At 37.8% G+C, this 24496-nt stretch overlaps 1 protein-coding gene across 8 annotated transcripts in view; it reads right to left on the reverse strand.

Annotated features, from left to right (window-relative positions):
* Positions 1-24496, reverse strand: part of pyd (zonula occludens-like protein polychaetoid) — a 793103-nt gene that overhangs the window by 298583 nt on the left and 470024 nt on the right. The window contains exon 1 of one of the 8 annotated variants that reach the window (XM_069832501.1): positions 17333-17429. The exons of the other annotated variants lie outside the window; for them this stretch is intronic. The gene's annotated coding sequence lies outside the window, so the exon portion shown is untranslated. Of the gene's footprint in view, positions 1-17332; positions 17430-24496 lie in introns of those variants that run through there. 8 annotated transcript variants of the gene reach the window in all.

The raw sequence follows: 24496 nt of genomic DNA on the forward strand, positions 1-24496 counted from the left end.
ACTGATGGTAGAGTGTAAGTAGAGGGGAAAGCCTATCAACCAAACTGAAATGGGGTTTAATAATCACTATAATCACTACATACGTAGTGTATAACAGTATAACAGTCCACACCTGTGGAGTAACGGTTAGCGCGTCTGGCAGAGAAACCAGGTGGCCCAGGTTCGAATCCCGATTGGGACAAGTTACCTGGTTGAGGTTTTTCCGGGGTCTTCCCTCAACCTAATTTGAGCAAATGCTGGGTAACTTTCGGTGCTGGACCCCGGACTCATTTCACTGGCAGTATCACCATCTTACTCAGACGCTAAATAACCTAAGATGTTGATACAGCGTCGTAAAATAAACTACTTAAAAGAACAGTTTAACTGTTACACAGCTAAATCATAGTTTCGGCATTACTTCATTAGGAGGGGTAATAGAATAATACTGCTAGTTTATTTTATTAATATTTATTATTCTTAAGAAAAATATTAATAAAATAAACTAGCAGCATTTCTCACAAAATAAATCCATAGAAACATGCAGCTACCTCATAAATACTTGCAGTAAAATTTCATCCAGATTGATTAATATTTGGCATAAGAAAGTTGGTGTTGAATCAACAAAAATGAACACAGAAAAATAGATTTGAAAATAAAATGAATATTTATGTAAATTAATATTCTCCTCCGCTACATTCATCTAGTAACTTCAGGGAGCCAACAAAAAGTTACTAGATTTGTAATCAGAAATTTTAAAAAAGAATTCTTCGATGAAAAACAATTTTGAAAGCTCTTTAAATTCCACGCCTCCTTCCAGCCTTAATTTAAAAAGTCTAAACACACGAGTATTTGTAATCAGAATTGAGCTGAATCCATTTGGGGTATGAAAATATAAATTCTGAATAAGTGAAATAGCTAAAAAAATTTGGAAAAATTTCCATGATTTTCAATGGAGTCTTCCCTTAAACTGACTGAGCGTATCGGGAATTAAATCAATAAGTTTCCCAAAACACGCTATGAAATCTTTCAAATAAAACAATTATTATGTCGAAAAAGCAGCAAAAATGAGCGATATTGTATTAAACCCTTTTCTTTGTAATATCTCAAAGAAAAACTCCCTGAAATTAATGACGCTACTTACGGTTCACCTGTATATGCCATTCGATTGTCTCCTGTTTTCACTAGACAACTAGTCAAGAAAACAGAGCGTTCCTGTCATATGACGTCACGGTTTTTCGCCATGTCACAAAACGGAACTCACGTAAGAACAAATCCATTACACAGGCCTATGGGTTCAAGTTTCTACGCACAGAGCATTCTCTCGTGGGAGAATGAATGTTTAATGCGACAGAAAAACGTACGCCATTCGCAGCCGAAAACGCGAAGTTTACTTATACATCAAAAGAGCTGCTGTCTGCCAACTGCGGGACCCAGTGGTTCAATTCCCGCCGGTGCTCAAATGCTGCCAAGTACTCAAATATGCAAGTCTCGTTCGTACACAATGAACAGCAGGCACATCCTATTACTTGGCACTGTCGGGAAATCGTGAGGAGCTGCAGCACCAATCAGAGCTGTAGAAAACGTCAATCATAGCAGAACAATAGCAATTAACTAGGGATTTAACCTACCAAGCTATTAATATTTGAAATATAGCTGGGAAATCGTACGGCCAGTGATTGAAATTTTAACCAACGTTTCAGGTCATGTTTAACTGAACTGTAAATAATACAGATTTTAATAAATTGAGAGTAGGCCTACATAAATGGACAGCCTGGTACGCAGTGGTTAAATAGTACTACTGTGACGTCACAACCATAATGTAACTATAACTCTAAACTCACAACATTTTAAAATAAAAATTCACTTCCACTTAGTATAGCTTTATGAAACTTTCACCAAGCATCAGGCAAACGTTTCTATAGGCTACTGTTAAGATAAAATCTCTCCTTATTCAACTCTTTTGCAGGGCAGTCCCATAAGTTGTGCCCCAAAAAATTAACATGTCCACAGATACTTCCGACTCCGACTTTATCCAGCGATACTTCCGACTCCGACTTTATCCAGAGATACTTCCGACTCCGACTTTATCCAGAGATACTTCCGACTCCGACTTTATCGAGAGATACCTCCGACTCCGACTTTATCCAGAGATATTTCCGACTCCGACTTTATCCAGAGATATTTCCGACTCCGACTTTATCCAGAAATACTTCCGAATTTATCCAGAGATATTTCCGACTCCGACTTTATCCAGAGATACTTCCGACTCAGACTTTATCCAGAGATACTTCCGACTTTATCCAGAGATACTTCCGACTTAAACCAGAGATACTTCCGACTCCTACTTTATCCAGAAATACTTCTGACTTTATCCAGAGATACTTCCGACTTCTACTTTATCCAGAAATACTTCCGACTTGTTCTAGAGATACCTCCGACTCCTACTTTATCCAGAAATACTTCCGACTTTATCCAGAGATACTTCCGACGCCTACTTTATCCAGAAATACTTCCGACTTTATCCAGAGATACTTCCGACAGCTACTTCATCCAGAAATACTTCCGACTTTATCCAGAGATACTTCCGACGCCTACTTTATCCAGAAATACTTCCGACTTTATCCAGAGATACTTCCGACGCCTACTTTATCCAGAAATACTTCCGACTTTATCCAGAGATACTTCCGACTTTATCCAGAGATACTTCCGACGCCTACTTTATCCAGAAATACTTCTGACTTTATCCAGAGATAATTCCGACTCCTACTTTATCCAGAAATACTTCCGACTTTATCCAGAGATACTTCCGACGCCTACTCTATCCAGAAATACTTCCGACTTTATCCAGAGATACTTCCGACTTTATCCAGAGATACTTCCGACTTTATCCAGAGATACTTCCGACTTTATCCAGAGATACTTCCGACTTTATCCAGAGATACTTCCGACTTTATCCAGAGATACTTCCGACTCCTACTTTATCCAGAAATACTTCCGACTTTATCCAGAGATATTTCAGACTCCGAATTTATCCAGAGATACTTCCGACTCAAGACTTTATCCAGAAATACTTCTGACTTTATCCAGAGATACTTCCGACTTTAACCAGAGATACTTCCGACTTTAACCAGAGATACTTCCGACTCCTACTTTATCCAGAAATACTTCTGACTTTATCCAGAGATACTTCCGACTCCTACTTTATCCAGAAATACTTCCGACTTTATCCAGAGATACTTCCGACTCCGACTTTATCCAGAGATACTTCCGACTCCGACTTTATCCAGAGATACTTCCGACTCAGACTTTATCCAGAAATACTTCTGACTTTATCCAGAGATACTTCCGACTCCTAATTCATCCAGAAATGCTTCCGACTTTATCCAGAGAAACTTCCGACTCCGAATTTATCCAGAGAACTTCCGACTTCAAGATTATTCAGAGATACTTCCGACTCCGACTTTATCCATACATACTTCCAACAGTGACTTTATCCAGAGATACTTCTAACTCCGACTTCATTCCGATTCCGATTGCTCCAGTCATCGTCCGAGTTTGCTCCCTAACCTGCTTGGATTTGCTCCCGACCATCCTGGAATTTTTCTCGACCCGCCCCTGGATTACTCCCGACCCCTTCGAACTGCAACTAGAATAACTTCCGATGCCAACTAGGATAACTTCCGACTCCAACTAGGGTAACTTCCGACTCCAACTAGGGTAACTTTCGACTCCAACTAGGGTAACTTCCGACTCCAACCAGGGTAACTTCCGACTCCAACCAGGGTAACTTCAGACTCCAACCAGGGTAACTTCCGACTCCAACCAGGGTAACTTCCGACTCCAACCAGGGTAACTTCCGACTCCAACCAGGGTAACTTCCGACTCCAACCAGGGTAACTTCCGACTCCAATCAGGGTAACTTCCGACTCCAACTAGGGTAACTTCCGACTCCAACTAGGGTAACTTCCGACTCCAACTAGGGTAATTCCCGACTCCAACTAGGATAACTTCCGACTCCAACTAGGGTAACTCCCGACTCCAACAAGGATAACTTCTGACTCCAACTAGGATAACTTCCGACTCCAACTAGGATACCTTCCGACTCCAACTAGGATAATTTCCGACTCCAACTAGGATAACTCCCGACTCCAACTAGGGTAACTCCCGACTCCAACTAGGGTAACTCCCGACTCCAACTAGGGTAACTCCCGACTCCAACTAGGGTAACTTCCGACTCCAACTAGGATAACTTCCGACTCCAACTAGGATAACTCCCGACTCCAACTAGGATAACTCCCGACCACAACTAGGATAACTTCCGACTCCAACTAGGATAACTTCCGACTCCAACTAGGATAACTTCCGACCACAACTAGGATAACTTCCGACTCCAACTAGGATAACTTCCGACTCCAACTAGGATAACTTCCGACTCCAACTAGGATAACTCCCGACTCCAACTAGGATAACTTCCGACCACAACTAGGATAACTTCCGACTCCAACTAGGATAACTCCCGACTCCAACTAGGATAACTTCCGACCACAACTAGGATAACTTCCGACTCCAACTGGGATAACTTCCGACTCCAACTAGGATAACTTCCGACCACAACTAGGATAACTTCCGACTCCAACTAGGATAACTTCCGACCACAACTAGGATAACTTCAGACTCCAACTAGGATAACTTCCGACCACAACTAGGATAACTTCCGACCACAACTAAGATAACTTCCGACTCCAACTAGGATAACTTCTGACTCCAACTAGGAAAACTTCCGACTCCAACTAGGATAACTTCCGACCACAACTAGGATAACTTCCGACTCCAACTGGGATAACTTCCGACTCCAACTAGGATAACTTCCGACCACAACTAGGATAACTTCCGACTCCAACTAGGATAACTTCCGACCACAACTAGGATAACTTCCGACTCCAACTAGGATAACTTCCGACCACAACTAGGATAACTTCCGACCACAACTAGGATAACTTCCGACCACAACTAGGATAACTTCCGACTCCAACTAGGATAACTTCTGACTCCAACTAGGATAACTTCCGACTCAACCTAGAATAACTTCCGACTCCACACAAAAATTTCCCCCGACTACCGGCTCAACCCCAGAATACTGTTTCAGACTCTGACTCTATCCACACAACTGCTTCCATATTCGTCTGCAACCAGAACTACTTTCGACCTTGACTCTTGACACGACTGATTTGCTCAAAACACCGGACAACATAACAGACATAAATTAATGTTAGGAATGGAGAATGAACCCAACTTGTATGCCGCGGGAATCGCATCCGGGCTGCCTGGATGGAAACAGGATAACTAGAGGAACGGCTGCTGAATCGGAGATAGCAATATTAAACAGCATTATGGAATTCATGACAAATAGTCTGACAAATCGCGAAGGCTGTTCACCCCTGTTTTAATGAATAGGTGCTGCAGGCTTCACCGCTCTCTGAAGAGTCGCCGACAATCCTTGCAGTGACAGGCGTAACGCGGTGATGATCGAGAGGGTACTTGTTGCGCAATGACATTCAAGTACTGAGGATTCACGCATGCGTATTACACGGGTTCGAGAGATCATGAATTTTACGGTCGTTCGATCTAAGTGACAAAGCCCGGTATTCAATAAAGTGCTACCACACGTTACGGCTCTTTCCAGAGATATGGGCCTAATAACACAGGGTTGCGAAATTAAATTTTTCTTGAAGGCTTTTAATATCGAAGGTTGATTTTGATTAATAGCTGGTTTCTGTTGAAGAATCTGAAGTCAGATTTTGCCCATCACGAATGAAAAAATTTGTATAATGATTTCAAGAATTTGCATATTTATAGCTCCAGTCATGCAATATTACCACATTTAAATACATAAATCAAGTAGGCTAATCTTTGAAAATGTCTACACAGTAACTGAAATCAAGCAGCACTATCTTGTTCACATTCACAATTTAGGTTCAACTCATTCCAAGTCTCATGCAGACACTTTATTTTTCAATACCGCTTCCTCTTCTGGAAGTTCTGTCTTTGAGATTGTCTTCTATGTTGCAGCTCCACATTGTCTCTTTTCATAGACCCACAGTAGTCATCCATCATCACTTTATCCCACCTGCCTTGATGACGTTTTTCTATTTCTTCCATATCTTCTACATTTTTATCGGAAAAAGTATGTATTTTATAATTCTCTACTCGAATAATCGTCTTGTAAAATTTAGGTACCCTGTCACCAAATTATCTGTCGCTAAGGTAGAGGCAACACTGATACACAGACGAGCGACTGTGTAACGTACGAGCAAGTCTCAGCCAAGGTCACGGCTTAAGTCATTGTGAATGAAAGCCAAGACTAATATTTAATGTTGACCAGCCTCATGGTCAGAATTTATGGCTATAGTTCATCAGGTCCCGGGTTCAATTTTTGGTTAGAGCACAGGGATTTTCCCTTAAAGGGGATTATTTCTGTGTTCGTTCATGGTCTGGAATTTAGGTTAAGTTTAGATTTAAGACCTCTCCTGGCACATCATAATCATAATCATCCTCTCATTTCATAGAGGTAATGTAACTCCGCCTTCCAGGCGCCCCAACCTCAGAAGTGGGTTACAAATAAGCCACTGCCAAGAGAGAAGACCAGAAATTTCGGAAAGACAATCTGGTGACATTGGAGACATGATATGTGATTTGTCGAAACACTGATACTGTGTTGTCTCCGCAACCAGTGAGTAAGTGCATACCCGCCGATGGCCAAACTTGCCACTTTCCGGACGGGAGATAAATTGTTCGCCTAGTTTATTCTGTATTCTCGGGGATGTTACACATTTTCAGGTAGTCTAATATGGTAAATGTATCTTGTGTTTAATGCATTAAAAATATATTTTAAGTACGAAGAAGAGAAGAATGAGAGAAGAGAAAGCTGAAATAAATAAAAAGAGTGGAAGGAAGAAATCAAGAATGCAAAAAGACAGAAATAAAACAAAAAGGGAAAGGCTAAAAGAAGTATAAGAAGTTACACAGAAAAAAAATAGAAATGAGGAAAACGAGAACAGAAACAGACTAAGATAATAAGAAAAGAAAAAAGAGAAATAGAGGAAAAGTGTAATCAAAAAGAGAAAGAACAAAATCCGAAATTATGGAAAGATAAGAAAAATCTTTGACGGTTAAAATGCATTGCTTCCAATATGGATAAACAGTCTGAAATTAAAAAAAATGAAGTCTAGATAAGAGAGATGTACACAGAGAAAATGAAATCGATGCACCTTGGAAACGAGATACGCCAGCAGAAGCATTATGTCTTGCAGCTTCATTACCAGTCTTGTTATTAAACCTAATAAAAGACAAAACAATAACAATGTCAGCGTAGGAACGTGCCTTAGGAGACGAAAGCTTCCACAGTGTGTGCTTAGCAGATGAGACAGAACGGATAGGATTATCAAAGCAGACAACACAACGTCTTGGAAATGCAGAGAAATGTGTATGACTGCACCAGCCAATAAAATTATATGTCTCACGGCAAAGACTTGAATTCCACAGACATTAACAGAACTAGCGATCTGACTATTCTATTATACAAAGTAGAAGGAAGTTTGTATATGCATTGTAATTGAAGGGCTCCCTGCAAAAAGGAAGTAACTTCCATTTTGCAAAGTTGCGGAAAACAACAAAAATGTTCTAAGATACAGGTATCCCCTTTGCATGCCATGAAGGCACTTGGGGAGCGTGAAGGTAGAGCCTCATGCTTTCTTGATCTGGGCAATAGAATGAGGTGGTGTGGTCGGCACCACGCTCTGACCGTCTTTACCCCCGGGAAAGATGCGGTACTCAGTCTTATAGGAGGTTGAATGAACCTCGGGGTCGTTCTGGATGTTTAGCAACGAGAAAAATCCCGCCACCATCCGGGATTGAACCCCGGATCTTCCAGTCCAACTGAGCTACCCGGCCGCCCAAAAATGATCTAAAAAAATTCAAATTGTAACTGAGCTTCTTTCCTTTTTCAGAATATATCCTGGGTAACTAAGAGTTACATTTTATCATTCACTCATTTATTACAATCAGAAAATTTATAGGAATAAAATACAATGTTACTACTCGTATAAATGATCTTTCCGATTACAAACTTGAATAACTATCATTAGGAGACTCTTAGAAACATGATATTGATATCAATGGAAAGAGAAACTCAAATATTTTTGTTATCCATTCGGTTAAATCACATGTGCTACTCTTAAATCAGCAAAAAAAAAAAAAAAAAAAAAAAAAAAAAAAAAAAAAAAAAAAAAAAAAATAGAAAACATGAAATTGGTATCAACAGAAACAGAAAGTCCAACAATTTAAAAAAATGTTCACTGGAAAACATGAAACATGAAACAGAAAGAGAAACATTTGGTTCACAACCGTAAGTAAGTCACATGTGCTCAATGTGAGCTCCTTGTGTCAAGCGACACACATCAAGTCTGTAGTCAATTTCCTGCCATACACGTTGTAGCATTGGACCATCCACCATTGCAATGGACTCTGTGACGCGGACAGGAAGATCCTCAATGGTAGGGATAATGGTGGCTGATACACTTGTTGTTTTATAAAACCCCACAGAAAAAATCACAAGGAGTGAGGTTGGGGGAACGTGGAGGCCAATGAAAACATTCTAAATCTTCACGGCCAATCCATCTCTGTGTGACATACAATTGTGGTTTTCTGTTACCGTACACAGTGACGATGCAAATCTAGTCTTTCAGGTAAAGCTCCCTGTAAAGCAGATTTGAATAATTTCAATGGAAAAATTGTTCCGGGGCCGGGTATAGAGATTGTGTGCACTCGATGTGGGTCTCTGGCGATTCGTCAGCCCACGCGAGTTGTGTGGATATAAAGGGAAAAGTTGAGACGGTGTCGGGTGGAGTTCCCGGGTAGCTCAGTTGGTAGAGCGCTGGTACGTTCAACCAGAGGTCCCGGGATCGATACCCGGCCCCGAAACAATTTTTCCCTTGAAATTATTTGAACTATGTGTAATTTGACGATCATACTAGTACACCTTTTTGGTTCCACCATTTCAAGCTTATGGCCCGAGGTTTGGTAAGCCCATCGCTTCAAACGCCACCTAGTATGCAACTAAGGTATTACTACGACGCGAGACAGGAAAAATTTGGTTCAAAGACTTATGTTAGACTTGGAGATTTTTGTGCTGGAAAACTAAAACACGAGACACACAGCTTAAAGTCCCTCCCGGAGGACTTGCGCTTCGAAATTTGGCGTCCTGAAAATTCCATCGACCCCAGTAGGGTTTGAACCCGCAACCCTTGGATCTAAAGGAGAGCACACTAGAATAGCCGAAGGTTAAACGATTTTTAAGTTCATTTTTAATATTTTGTTTGTGCTATCTTAAGATATCGGATTTATATGTAGGCTTAACGAAATCATGCATGCCAGTACAGTGTGTGTGGTGACTGTGAGGAGAGATTTTAGGCCTGGTTCACAAGAATCCGAAATCTAACAATAGGGAAATAAGTTACATGTAGAGCTATTACAAAATGTACGAGTAATCCGCAGCAGTTAAGAATGTTAATGCTGTTAAAACAAAATAATGATAATATTTTGTTAACGGTCTTAACTACCACTTTGTCAGCGTGCGGTTTACTACATGCAATCTTCAGTTTATGCGATTCAGTTCTTTGTGAGTTTTGGAATCTTGTAAAACATGCCTAACTCTCTTACAACGGACACTACTTTCTCTCTAGCTAGTACACTCGGTAGTATTATTCAGTAGTACGTATAAATCCGATATCTAAGCTTTATATTTGTAATATTTCATTAAATTTCTCTCTATGTTTAAATACATCTCTCTCGTGTATCAACCTATCAGTTTCATAGATCGACATACGAGGCAAATGCATTTAAACATACGTGCCATTCAATCAACGAGTATCCATAAAACGATAAATAAATATTACCCGACAATTAAAAATAATACAAAAACAAAATATATCGGGTCATGTAAATGGCGTATAATTTCCAATTGCACATTTTAAACAGTAACTAATAAAAGTGATAATTTGCATGAATTCTATTGCATGAAGTATGCGCAAAAACAGACCAAGACAATCTTCATTTTCGCAAATGCAGAAGTTTAGCATTTACACTTACTGCAGATAAATACTAATTTCAATTCAAGAAAACAAATAACATCATGGGAACACAAATTTTCTCACAAAGAACAAGCCAAATTTAAGTTTTTCTTTACTTGGCTCTTTAACGACGCTGTATCAACTACAGAGTTATTTAGCGTCGATGAAATTGGCGATAGCAAGATGAGGCCGAGAATTTGCCACAGATTACCTGACATTTGCCTTGGAGAAATCCTCGGAAAAAACCCAACCAGGTAATTACAAGATCAACAGGGAAACGCGTTACCGTCGGAGCTACGCCGGTTACTGAATGTAAGTTACCAGCATTCTAGCCAAGCAGCGGTGTTGCTGAGCTGATAGGCAGTGCGTTGGATTTTCCAGGCATCTTGTTTGCAAAGTCCGACGAAGGACAAGGTACGACTGAAGTCACAATAATAAATACCTATTTACATACTTGTCGTGTCTGTAGTTCAAGGGCTAGACCGTTCGTCTCCCATCCAAACGGCCCGGTTCAATCCCCGGTCAGGCAATGGTGAAAGAACCAGGAAGCTCCATTTTAGAACATTCAGAGATAATTAAAAAAAAACAGGCTTTAAAAATTCATGCTCTTTCCTATGAATTCAAAACTTTCATATTGCATATAGTAAGACACTTACAAGCAGCCTACTTCACTTATAAAATAAAAATTTATTACAATCACCATTTTAATCACATGTAGCTACCTGATTATTCCACCAAATCTGTGTAGTATAACACTGATTTCAATATTTGTTCCATATAGGCTATAAATATTTATTAAAGGGTTAGGTACAGCTTACAGCAGTAAAATTTTTGGAAATATTCAATATTTATTCCTCCATTACTGTATCTTGTAGTCCACACCTGTGGAGTAACGGTTAGCGCGTCTAGCCGCGAAACCAGATGACCCGGGTTAGATTCCCGGTCGGGGCAAGTTACCCGGTTGAGGTTTTTTCCGGGGTTTCCCCGCAACCCATATGAGCAAATGCTGGGCAACTTTCGGTGTTGGACTCCGGACTCATTTCACCGGCATTATCACTTTCATCTCATTCAGACGCTAAATAACCTAAGCTGTTGATAAAGCGTCGTAAAATAATCTACTAAAATAAAAAAATAAAAAAAACTGTATCTTGTACAACAATGAAAATCGGTATGTGTAAAACACTGTCCTTCTGCTATATGAAAAAATGCTTTTACGATTTTTAAAAAAGTATTTTTTTTAATTCAAAATGGTGGCAGTTCACTGTGCGGTGATGAACTCCACAAAAATTTCAAAATATATTTTTTTACTATCACAACACTTTCTCCAATGGTTTTTTTTTTTTTTTTTTTTTTTTTTTTAACCAATGGCGGGTACTTGACTGTTATCATTCATTCATATGAAGCCAGTTATGGAAACCAATTTACAGACAGAGTCGTTGCCCAAGGCGCGCCATAGGAGGCTTGTCCAAGCTACAACCGCGATAAAATGATTATGGAGATTTGTTGGGATGCCACAGGGGAACCGGAGCTTTCCCGAGAAAACCCCTGTGTTACCTGGAGCATGGGCTTGCCTAACACAAGTTATAAATCATGGTAACCGGGAATCGAACCTGGATCTACATGATTATAACTCCAGCGCTCTAACCGCGAGACCACCGCGACACCTTGAGAAATTAGATGTGTAAGTATGGATATTCGAACCTAGGACATCATAGCAACCAGAGATTTTATTCACTTGGCGATGCCGTACAATAGCGTACAGCTTTCTAGTAAATTAAAGCACAGTAAAGAAACCTGGTGATACAAAAATGTTTTAAATACTCTTTGGAGAAACGTTCTCGTACTATATACCTATAATACAGAGTGATTTATATAGAACTGACACATTTCTTTCATTAATTGTTTCAAAACGAATTGTGCTAGCGACAACTTATTATACCTAAAATGTAGAGGAATTTTGGGAGATTATTTACCTCTATAGCATATGTTGTCCGGCGTTGTCAAATCCGGAGATCTCGGTGGCCACAGGTTCCTGGAAATTATTCGGTCGTCACATAACCAGATAAATGGAACCATGCTTCATCTGTGAACCATGTGATGGGCAATATGGCAGGATTTCCACAATGAACGTCTGAAACCAACGACAATTCATTCTTTTATCCTTATCTGGTTCCTGTAGCTGATGAACAACCGTAACCCTATATGGCTTTAGGCTCTCTGACACATTGAGTAGGTGTACCCTGTCTCCTACAACAAACGTCTTAATGATTTTTTGGGTGACTGCTCCAGTCGTGCTCTTACGTCAACAACAACCGTGGGAAGCCTAGATGAACGATGCTTGCCCTTTTCACTCACCAGAGATCCAGTTGTTTCCAATTTGTTTACCAGTCCCAGTATTTTGTTTCTTTTGGGAGGATTGTGAACACAAAATTCTCTCTGGTATGCCCTTTGAGTAGCTGTAATTGAATTCGTAATCCAGTATTGTTTCACAAGGAAGAGTCGTTGATTTAATGTGTACTGCATTTTCACGTTGACACAAAATGTCGAAAACAGCTGCCAACAATAGGAGTAAAACATAAACATCTCCGCATCTAGTGACCTATTGTCGTTGGTTTCAGACTTCATTGTGCAAAATCCTGCCATATTGTCCATCACATGGTTCACAGATGAAGCATGGTTCCATTTATCCGGTTATGTGACGACCGAATAATTTCCAGGAACCTGTGGCCACCGAGATCTCCGGATTTGACAACGCCGGACAACATTTGCTATATAGGTAAATAATCTCCCAAAATTCCTCTACATTTTAGGTATAATAAGTTGTCGCTAGCACAATTCGTTTTGAAACAATTAATGAAAGAAATGTGTCAGTTCTATATAAATCACTCTGTATTATAACCTTACATCAAACGTGATACATAATATTATCATGTATCCAGGTCGAGACGTTCCCTTGTGAGTAATATTGGTACAGAGCGCCGTCGACTTCACTTCTGTCCTCGTATGAGGCGGAGTTCAGTTTCACCTCAGGCAATAACTGATTCTGCTCCCGTTAAAGTAATATAGAGAGGGTATGTCACCTGTTTCGGTCGATTTAACTCCCTCGATACCTCTCAAATGAAACATCGACCTCTCTTCTAATATCATGTTCAACAATAGGCTACTAGTTGGTCCGATATAAAAGTCTCGACAACGTGCTTGAGAAAACGTCACAACGCTGTCAAAACCTTACAGTTTATCAGGGCTGGGATAAAGCCTCGTTCACACTTTTGAAGTAACTTGAATTCAAGTCACTTGATGCGATGAACTTGAAAAGTGTGAGCTATGTTTGAAGTTGACTTGAAGTCAAGTAACGGCTTGAATTCAAGTTTCAAGTGAAATTGAATCTGTTTCTACTTTTTACTTGACTTGGAAGGACACTTGAAACAACTTGAGGAGTGTGATAACTTGAATTCAAGGAGAAAAACGCAGGAATTTAAATTAACAGCTGTTTTAAGAGCGTTAAATTAACAGCTGTTTTAAGAGCGTTAAATTAACAGCTGACTGTTTTTCTGTTCTACTGAGAACGTAAAAATAAGAGGAAAGAATAGTAATTGAAATAATTACAAAATATTTGAGTTTCCGAAATTGTATAAAACTCACGAAGGCCTGTGGATTGTAGAAACTGCAAAATATCGTGACAGAAATGCAAAGGAAGCTGCCAAAGAAGGAAGAGTTCATTGAAGAATTGAACAGCAGAGATTTTAACGTGGACACAGATGGGATATGAAAAACAATTAAAAATCATTAAACTGTAGATAGAGAAGAACTAAGGAAGATAGGAGGAATTAAGAAGAGTGTTGCTTGAAGGGATGACATTTATCGGCCGAAACTGGCATAAATTAGATCAATATGGCTGATAGATTTTTTTGGGAACTGTAACAGCTTCAAGATAATCATTTTCAATTGTGGTAAATCAGACCTGCTTATAGTTTGTTACAGTTACATTAAGAATTATTAAGTCTGCTTGAAGATTTCACTTATTCTATTTGTAATGGTCAATGATCGTGTATTTCTCTTACTAATCTAATTCCTAACCCGTACTGAACAACGCGTCTTCCATTTCTTCAATATATTTATCATTTCCCTGGCTTGCTACTACACAAATTCCTAATTGCACAACTTCCATCGACGCGACTTTATCCTGCTTGAAAACAAAATAACTTGAATATATCTGAACTGCGACTTGAATTCAGGTTACTTGAAAAGTGTGAACGAGGCTTTAGGGTCGATAGTTCCCATTATCAATTTCCTATTAGAGAAAGTTTTGTGATGCAGCGAAAAATGGATCTCGTAATTTTTACGGAAATACGTGTTTTTATTATCTGATGCCCAAAAAATTATTTTTGGTTTCAATTGTCTGTATACAACGGTTTCTCCTAAATTATTTGACGGATTTTCTCATATTCGGGATCTATGAGTCAATTCTTTCAGGAATAATGCATGTTAAATATAATAATTTTGAGTAAAAAATAATAATAAATCTTCATTAAAATCAATAATACAAAATGGCGACAAACTCAATGTTGATTTATCTATTTTCTAAAGTGAATATAGGGTCTATCATTTTTCGAAGTACAATAGATGAGAAAAAGTCACAATTTTTAGTGTAACGCAAAGTTAAAGAACTCTCTTTGCTCGATGGTGCACATAAGACATTCCTCTTACAGTTATGGAAAACTGGGGGGGGGGGGAACCCAAATAGGTAATCAACCTAAGAGGGAATCAAACCCATGCCCGAACGAAACTCTGGATCAGCACGCAAACGCGCTACTGCCTGAGCTAAGTCCATGGCACTCTCACTCTAAGAATTACATGTTATACCGATAACTTAAGTAAGAATGGATTCTAGGTCTAATTAACTTTCGTGCCCACTTTCGACATAGTTCAGTCCTACTGTCTCTTTCTGTAGTTTTTGATGTGACTAAATTTTGTTCATATCACACTAATAACTGAATATACAGGGTGTCCACCATGACTTCCAATATTTCAAGCACATACAGTTATAGAAAAAAATTGTATACAAATAATACTATGCATGAAAATAATTGTAAAACTTACTAAGTTTTCAGTTCAGTAAAGAAAAACTGCTCAATAACGTGACTGTCTAGAAGAACACATCAAACATTAACAGTTGGACTACCACGTACGGTATGTTTTATTGAAATACATAAGGATTATCGGAACCCAAAATTCGCACGTTGTGACGATTGACTTTTCCTGAAAAATGAAACGTGGCCTCGTCTGAAACTTTTTGTTATTTCTCTCTGAAACTTTACTGCGTTTAAATAGAGCTTAACAATCCGAGGCACGACAGCCCATGAAGGACCATGACCGACCAGCCGGCTGCTGGCCTCACGTCCACATGCCAAAGCAGAGGTGGACGATCATCCAACCAGAATGGAAGTATCGTGAGGTTAGCACGATGATCCCCCAGTCGTTATAGCTGGCTTTCATAACCGGATTTCGCTACCTATCGTAGCTTCCCAAGTGCATCACGATGCACATACACTGGTCGAAATTTCATGAGAAAATTTGTTCCCCCATGAAGACTCGAACCAGCGCGCATTCCGTAACGCGAGTCCTAGACAGGATGCCTTAGACCACAACGCCACTTACTCGAAAATAAGTAAAAAATTTCTAATAACTCAACACTCAACAAGTATGATAATAATTTTAGTTTCAAATAACCCTAAACAAAAATTATTTTATTTATTGCCTTCCAAAATGAACATTTAAAACATTTAATCATTTTCTTCCTGTCTTTTGTTGGATTATTACACACTTAAGGTTACTTACTTACAAATGGCTTTTAAGGAACCCGGAGGTTCATTGCCGCCCTCACATAAGCCCGCCATCGGTCCCTATCTTATGCAAGATTAATCCAGTTTCTATCATCATATCCCACCTCCTTCAAATCCATTTTAATATTATCCTCCCATCTACGTCTCGGCTTTCCCAAAGGTCTTTTTCCCTCCGGCCTCCCAACTAACACTCTATAAGTATTTCTGGATTCGCCCATATGTGCCACACGCCCTGCCCATGTCAAACGTCTGGATTTAATGTTCCTAATTATGTCAGGTGAAACACAGTTAAGATTGCATTTTTACATTTTTAATAATTAGGATATAGCCTATCTTTAATAATAGTAACATGAAATCTAGTCATACAAAACTGAGAAAGTTTATGGTTACGGAGCAAGTGTTACTAAACAATTATTCAATTATGTACGCTAGGTATTCCAAGGTTAATACTGTAATATCTACTTTGGAAGAATTCGCATATTATAACGCAGAAATGAAATCTGTAATAAAGGAACGACATAAAATAGTTAACTTATCTATACTTAATTAATGTGTCCACTTTCAAGAAGTTCAAGTAAATGAATTGAGAAAACATAATTACATTAGTTGTAGAAACACTTCCTACGTTCCATAACGATGTTTAAAAATAGCAAAATGTTCCCTGTAATACCATTTGTTCACCCTTAAATACGTTTTGTATTTTAATAGACAAATTCAGAAAATTAACCGTGTATAAAGTTCATAAAATTTACGCACATAAAGTTCCAATAATTCGCACGTTATGACAATTTTGGTTTCAGATAATTCTAAAATACATTTTAACTTGTTTTATTCTCCTTCAAAATGAACTTAGTATCTGTCAATTTACTCCAAATATTCATTTACTTATTATCTTCTGTTAGATTATTACACAGTTTTTTTAAGGTTGCAGTTTAAAATTTTGAAGGATATATTTTTATTGATACGTACTAACGTTAGATATAGTAGTACAGAATTGAGAAGTTTCTGGTTACGGAGTAAGTTAAGTGTTATTAATAAGCATTCAGTTCTGTACACTGCATATGTTAAAATTCCAACATTATTATTGTAATATCTACTTTGGAAGAATTCACATATTATAACATATAAAATGTCTATATTAAATGATCGACATAAAAACGTTTTCAGTACTTAAATATATAATTAACGTGTCCACTCTCGTGAAGTTCAAGTAAGCAAATTAAGAAAACATAATTACGTAAATTGTAGTAACACTTCATACGTTCTTTAACGTATTTTAAAATGACAAACATTTGTGTCTACTGACAAATTTAGATGCATTCAAGGACTAAGAAATAGCGAAGACGCCATCTGGTGGACACTTGCGTCAAGGGAAAGACTAACCAAGACAGACGAGTTTCCGCTTCAGTCCAATCTGCGACCACAACTCCACAGACCCGCGCCGCACGCTATGCAACCCGCACTGCACTGACCCGCTGACGGCCACGGCGCTCTCAGCCGACGACGACACCCGTAACCATGGCAACCACGTCGCACACGCGCCGGCGTCCAGCACGCGCGAGTCACAACAAGTTGACAGCGGGCAGGGCTGTCACCGCCCGCGCCCCGTCCCTAGGACTTCCTGCAGGGACTTTGCAAAGCCGTAGCCCAACGAGATGATAGCTTCTTTCAAAGGGACCGAGACTTCGAATCCGGACTCTTACTGTCATATCTGTAATCAGTGCCTGATTTAGACCTAGGCAACCTAGGCAGTTGGTTAGGGCGGCAACTTCCAGGGGGGGGGGGCATTCTCTCTCTCTCTCTCTCTCTCTCTCTCTCTCTTTTATTTTTCATTTTAATTTTACAGTGAAAATTGTTTTTAAAACACTTGTTGGTAAATCTTTTCTGTTTACATTTGTTTTTAAATCTTTTGTATTGCCCCTACTATTATATACCTTGCCCTTGCCCTTCAACAATTTCGTTAGTCATAAATTTACACCAATTCTAGGAATAATAAACAATGCATTAAAAGCTAAATTAGTACAAAAATCTACAAGAATAAAAATATATAATACATTAGCATTATCCACCCTTTTATACGGAAGCGAGATTTGGTCATTAAAGAAAAAAGACATGAACAGAATCAAAGCAACGGAAATGAAATTTTTGAGGAGGACAGCAGGATATACTCTTTTAGACCGAAAAAGGAATGAAGAAATTTTAGAACAATTAGAAGTAGAGTCAGTAGAAGAAAAAATCAGCAGATACAAATTCAATTGGCTAGATCATGTAAGAAGAATGGAAAATTCAAGAATCCCAAAAATTATGATGCAATATAAACCTAGAGGACATCGTCGACCAGGAAGACCTTTAAGAAGACTGCTAGATGGGGCCGAAACAGGTCTACAGAGGCCTAATTCGTGAAGGATGATGATGATGATAAGTCATTACTTGAGTTATTATTTCAATTATTGTACTTGTTACTCCATCACGTATGTAACTTATAACCGTAAACCAGGTATGCTCATTCTCTGACTCCCGATTACGTTCTGTAATCACAACTTTCAAATGTAGAGCGTGCTGTTCCTCGTTCAAGCTCGACGGATGACTGCGGAAGGCAGTTCAAGTACTTAGTAAACGCACGAACAGTGCGGGACAATGATGCAGTCAAAACCTTCTGTAAGCAAACCATCATTCCGTACAGTTTGGGAGGAAGCCTATTTTTGTTGTGAAAACGTAAAGTGCTTACTATGTTGTAAGGTACTGTCAAGAATACTACTGAGCAACATAACACGACATTATAGGGTCTGCCATCCAGAACATGCCGAAGTGACAGGGAAGCTGTTTTCTGTAATTTATATTCATATACCAACGTTTTTATTATTATTATTATTATTATTATTATTATTATTATTATTATTATTATTATTATTATTAGGCCTATTATTATTATATTATTAGGCCTATTATTATTATCATTGTTATTGTAGTGATTTTATTCCAGCAGAAATACATGTTATGCTAAAATAATTTTTCATGGGTGCAACGTGCACTATAGCTTCAAGAATTGAAAGCACTTCATGAAAGGCCGAACATTGAAGAGAGTCGAACAATTCAGAATCTTTGTTTAGGAGCAAGTTATGTAGTATGTTGGGAATTAGCTAAAGCACTAAAACTATTCACGGGAGGTGAACTTGTAAAGAGATCTATGGTGCATGAACAAAATATAGTTAATTGTATCTCTGTACTGGAACAGCTCGAATGTGAATTCAGAGAACATAGATTTTGTGATTTTAGACGTATGGAGAGTGATATTAATCTTTTTGTTAATCCTTTCATAGTAAATTTGGTACAATCCGTGAGAGTGCAGTTCCAGACGAGTTCATTGCTTTACAAATTCAGAACTAAATGCGGAGAATATGACTTTACAAGCATAGAAGTATTAAAATATGAACAAAACGAAATATACCAAGTTGAACTTATTCGCTGCCACTATGTTAGCTATCTTTGCCTCAACATATTTTCGAGAATGAAGGTTGCTAAATCCGAAAATCCAAACATGGATCCCGGATTAACAGATGAGCGTCTTTCGCGCAATGCAGTAATTCTTTGGAAATAGATTTCCGATTACTTGCAGAAAAGAATGCACATGTTGAATAGACTGCAATGTATGGTGGAATATGAAAATAACATTATCTATTATATATTCATAACTATATAAAATATAATAAATAATGTAATAACTGAATATTACAGTGTATACTCTTTCCTTTTTCAAATTCAGTTTATTATCCATATTTGTAAGAGAGTGAGAGCGATGGCACGGGCTGTGCTGTAATGTAGTAGTTGCGGAGCCCAGTCCGTACGCTGTGTGTGTTATGCATAATCCGTGTAATCGGCGCTTTTACAATTTTGAGCATATCTGGCGTAAATCATTGCTTGTAATATCCTTTTACTACTCTTAACTGTTCCATTGTTCATGAATTAAGTATTAATTTCAAAGTGAAAGTCAAACTTTGTTATATTAATGTACTATTGATTATCTTTTTAGGTCGTGTATTTACTCTGAAACGGTTAGACAGTCTTGTATATCTTTGCATTGATTATTCCTCAAACATCTTATTAATCTTTAACAGGATCCATTCTTTCATTAAGGTGCATTCTTCTACATAATTCATGTGAATTGTAACCTTGACCACAATTTTATATTATAATTTTATTATTGTTTATTGGTTATGAACAGGGAAAGGATTTATATGTAAATACATATTTACTTATAAAGCTAATATAATTTATATTTTGCATTATCTTTATGTTTCACAATGTGTAGGGTTGAAAAATCCTACTTTTATTTTCCATATTTTTCCATATTTTAGAGTTTAGTACATATTTTCGTTAATTTCCATATATTTTCCATATTTCATATAAAACAGTCCATATTATATTAGGTTTAACAATAAAACAAAACAAAATTCCATTAACTTTTAAAAATACATTTCAACAATAGAGATTTAAACACATGTTCAGTAATCCCTTTAACATCAGAGTTATTTGAAAATTAGCAGTCCTATCAACAATGGGAAAGTAAGTTACAAAACTGTATTAATTTAATTTAAAATTTTTAACAGACTTCAGTTGTGCAGCTCAACAGTTAAATGCCAGTCAGAGTACACATAGGTTCAGTTTTGTAAATCATACTATAAAGACGGTAAATATGCCAAAAGTACGTCATTCAGTCAATTTAAAATCAAAACTAACAAGTTACATTTCAGAATTTAAAGAAGATGGTTTATCAACTGACAATAAAATATTATTTTGTAATTTGTGTCAGTGTGCAGTATCATCTACACGAAAGTTCCTGGTGCAACAACACATTACAACTAGTAAACATCAGGCCAACAAACAACTAAATTCCAAGCAGAGACAATTGTTTTTAACACAACCAACAACATCGAATGTAAGATCTGAGTTTAACATCGACCTGTGCCGTTCTCTCATCTCTGCTGATATTCCTCTCTACAAACTAAAGAATAAGGTCTTCAGGGAATTCCTTGAAAAATATACTCAACATACAATCCCGGATGAGTCAACACTTAGGAAGACGTATGCTCCATCCATCTACGATGAGACAATACAGAAGATAAGAGATGAAATTAAAGATAGTTCAATTTGGGTTTCCATTGATGAGACTCCCGACAAAGAAGGTAGACTTGTTGGTAATGTAGTTATCGGTTTGTTAAGTGAACAATATTCTGAACGAATTCTTTTACATTGTGATGTTCTAGAAAAGTGCAATAACAAAACTATAGTTAAACTGTTCAACGAAGCTATGGGTATCCTGTGGCCAAAGGGTATTATGTACGATAATGTGTTATTCTTTATTAGCGATGCTGCCCCTTATATGGTCAAAGCTGGACAAGCATTATCTGTTGTATATCCTAAATTGACTCATTTTACTTGTGTGGCGCATGCATTTCATCGTGTGGCAGAAGTGGTCAGAGACAATTTCCCTAAAGTAGATTTGTTGATTTCATCAGTGAAAAAAGTATTTCTCAAAGCTCCCAGTAGAGTTAACGTGTTGAAAGAAATGTACCCTGAAATTCCATTGCCACCAAAGCCAATTTTAACTAGATGGGGTACATGGCTAGAAGCAGTTGAATATTATGCCGAACATATAGACTCTATTAACAATGTTCTCCTTGCATTGGACTCTGAAGATGCAGTCTCAATTGATACTGCGAAAACAGTTACCTGTGACATAAGTGTGAAGAATGACTTAGCTCACATTCAGCATACATTTTCATGCATCATAAAAACGCTCAAAAGTCTCCAAAATAGGCACCTTTCACTATCTGAAAGTTTTGAAATTATAAATAGTACTGTGGAACAACTGAATCGTGGTAGAGGTAAAGTTGCAGATGCAGTAAGAGCTAAGGTGGACACTGTACTTTCAAAAAACCCTGGATATGAAGAACTACAAAAGGTTGTTGCTGTGATGAGTGGTGAATCAACAGTGAAGATTAACTTGGACTTATCCCCAGCAGACATTGTGAAATTGAATTATGTACCAGTTACTTCTTGTGACGTCGAACGCTCTTTTAGTCAGTATAAATCTATCCTCAGAGACAATAGAAGAAGATTCACTTTTCAGCACTTGAAAGAAATGTTTGTAACCTATTGTTATGGTAACAGACAATAAAAATTGTGTTTTGTTGAAACTACATTGGAAGATAAGGTACGTCCATTATATTTTTTGTTTAGTTTGATTAAAATGTACCAATATTTAACGTACATAGTCATTTTTTTATAATTTTAAGTCCATATTTAATTCCATATTTTGGTAAAAATCCATATTTAATTCCATATTTTGGTAAAAATAACTACATATATATTTACATATTTCATATATTTTTAGTCCATATAAATCCGTTCCCTGGTTATGAAATATGTATTTTGATGCCAACTGTAACCCTAATATACCTCAGGGTGAAATAGAATTTATTAAATTGTATAATAAAAAAAAAATCTTTTCTGAAGTTTCTTCTTGAGCACCTTGTGGAAGTCGGATATTGTTTTGTTATCACATTTTCGCGGTCGTGGCGAGATTAAAAGGAAAGTCTAAAGCTGCATAGTTAGGCTATAATGTAATACCGGTGTCACGTTATTATACAATGAAGCAGCTTAAATTTAACTGCTTGTATAAACAAGAATGCATTGTTGAAAATCAAATTGGATGTGTTTATTTATCGCTATGAATAGTAACCACAGGTCTCAGTTACATTCCTGCATTATAATACACCGTCAACAATACTATTTAATCACTTTTCAGCATGTGCACTACGGTACATAATTCGATATGAAAGGTTTATTCCGCAAAGAGTTGGATTTTATTTTCCAATTTACTTTATACTTCCTATGAAATAAGAAATACTCGTAATAATTATACCACCAACAAAACCAGTGCTTAAAAATAAACCACAGCCTGGCTTTCACAAATCAATTTTGTTTCAATAATGAATAAGTTTGAATATGTTTCTTTGCATCGAGTCTGATGTACTTCATCAGATCGGCTTTGATGACATCATCAATGCTATGTGAAGAAAGTGCAAAGGAAACAGGCCTATTTATAATAAACAAGTAAGATCACCTCTTCGAAGGATAAATCTCCAATTTTTATAGTTCCATGTAGTACGAAATGGAACTATAAAAATTGGAGATTTATCCTTCGAAGAGGTGGAAAATTTCAAATATCTTGGCGCAACAGTAACAAACATAAATGACACTCGAGAGGAAACTAAACGCAGAATAAATATGGGAAATGCCTGTTATTATTCGGTTGAGAAGCTTTTGTCATCTAGTCTTCTGTCAAAAAATCTGAAAGTTAGAATTTATAAAACAGTTATATTACCGGTTGTTCTGTATGGTTGTGAAACTGTGATTAAGGGTGTTTGAGAATAAGGTTCTTAGGAAAATATTTGGGACTAAGAGGGATGAAGTTACAGGAGAATGGAGAAAGTTACACAACACAGAGCTGCACGCATTGTATACTTCACCTGACATAATTACGACCATAAAATCCAGACGTTTGAGATGGGCAGGACATGTAGCACGTATGGGCGAATCCAGAAATGCATAGGCCTATGAGTGCTAGTTGGGAGGCCGGAGGGAAAAAGATCTTTGGGGAGGCCGAGACGTAGATGGGAAGATAATATTAAAATGGATTTGAGGGAGGTAGGATATGATGGTAGAGACTGGATTAATCTTGCTCAGGATAGGGACCAATGTCGGGCTTATGTGAGGGCGGCAATGAACCTCCGGGTTCCTTAAAAACCAGTAAGTAAGTAAGTAAGATGCATTTTCAGTCCTCTTAATGCTGATCTTTGTGACATTCTTGTGCTGATCGACGTGAATATTTCCTAGGACTTCTCTTCCCTGAAAACTGCAAGTTTCTCCGATATGATTCTTGCATTCAGAAAACTGAACATAATTTTCAACAGTTGCTTTGATAAAATGTAAGACCAACTTAACGTTTTCTTATATCCCTTACTAGCGCATTATTTGAATCACACTGTTTAGAAAGGAACTAACTCATAATTAGCTATTTTTCAGGAGAGCAAAAAAAAATCCTTTTAATGAATACATTCAATGTACCAGTGCTATACTATAGGCTAAACATCAACTTGATAATAATGTTTGTCGATGTTTATAGTTCTGAATCACATAGCCCTCATCTTATTTTCAACGTACATCGCAATGTATTTCATCGATCGCTTCGAAAAAGTTTGATGAACTCTCTAGTTCTCGAACTCCCGAGTCTGGCTGCCTCTGATTCACAGGGACTATTGAGAGATTTGATTTAATGAGACAGCCCGGGTTTGACGAAAGAGTTCAGTTTGACAGCTGCGTAATGAAACGAAAGCTGAGCTCCGGCGATATTCGAGACGAGGCGCGCGGGACAAATCTCACTTCCAGCATTTGTTGTCAAGCCACGAGAACAGCGGCTCTTGTAAGGGCACACGCGATCGCACGTGGTCCGCTGCTGATAATGGCCACTGCATACATTGCGGC

This window comes from Periplaneta americana, chromosome 8 (genome assembly GCF_040183065.1).
Source record: "Periplaneta americana isolate PAMFEO1 chromosome 8, P.americana_PAMFEO1_priV1, whole genome shotgun sequence".
Lineage (NCBI taxonomy): Eukaryota > Metazoa > Arthropoda > Insecta > Blattodea > Blattidae > Periplaneta > Periplaneta americana.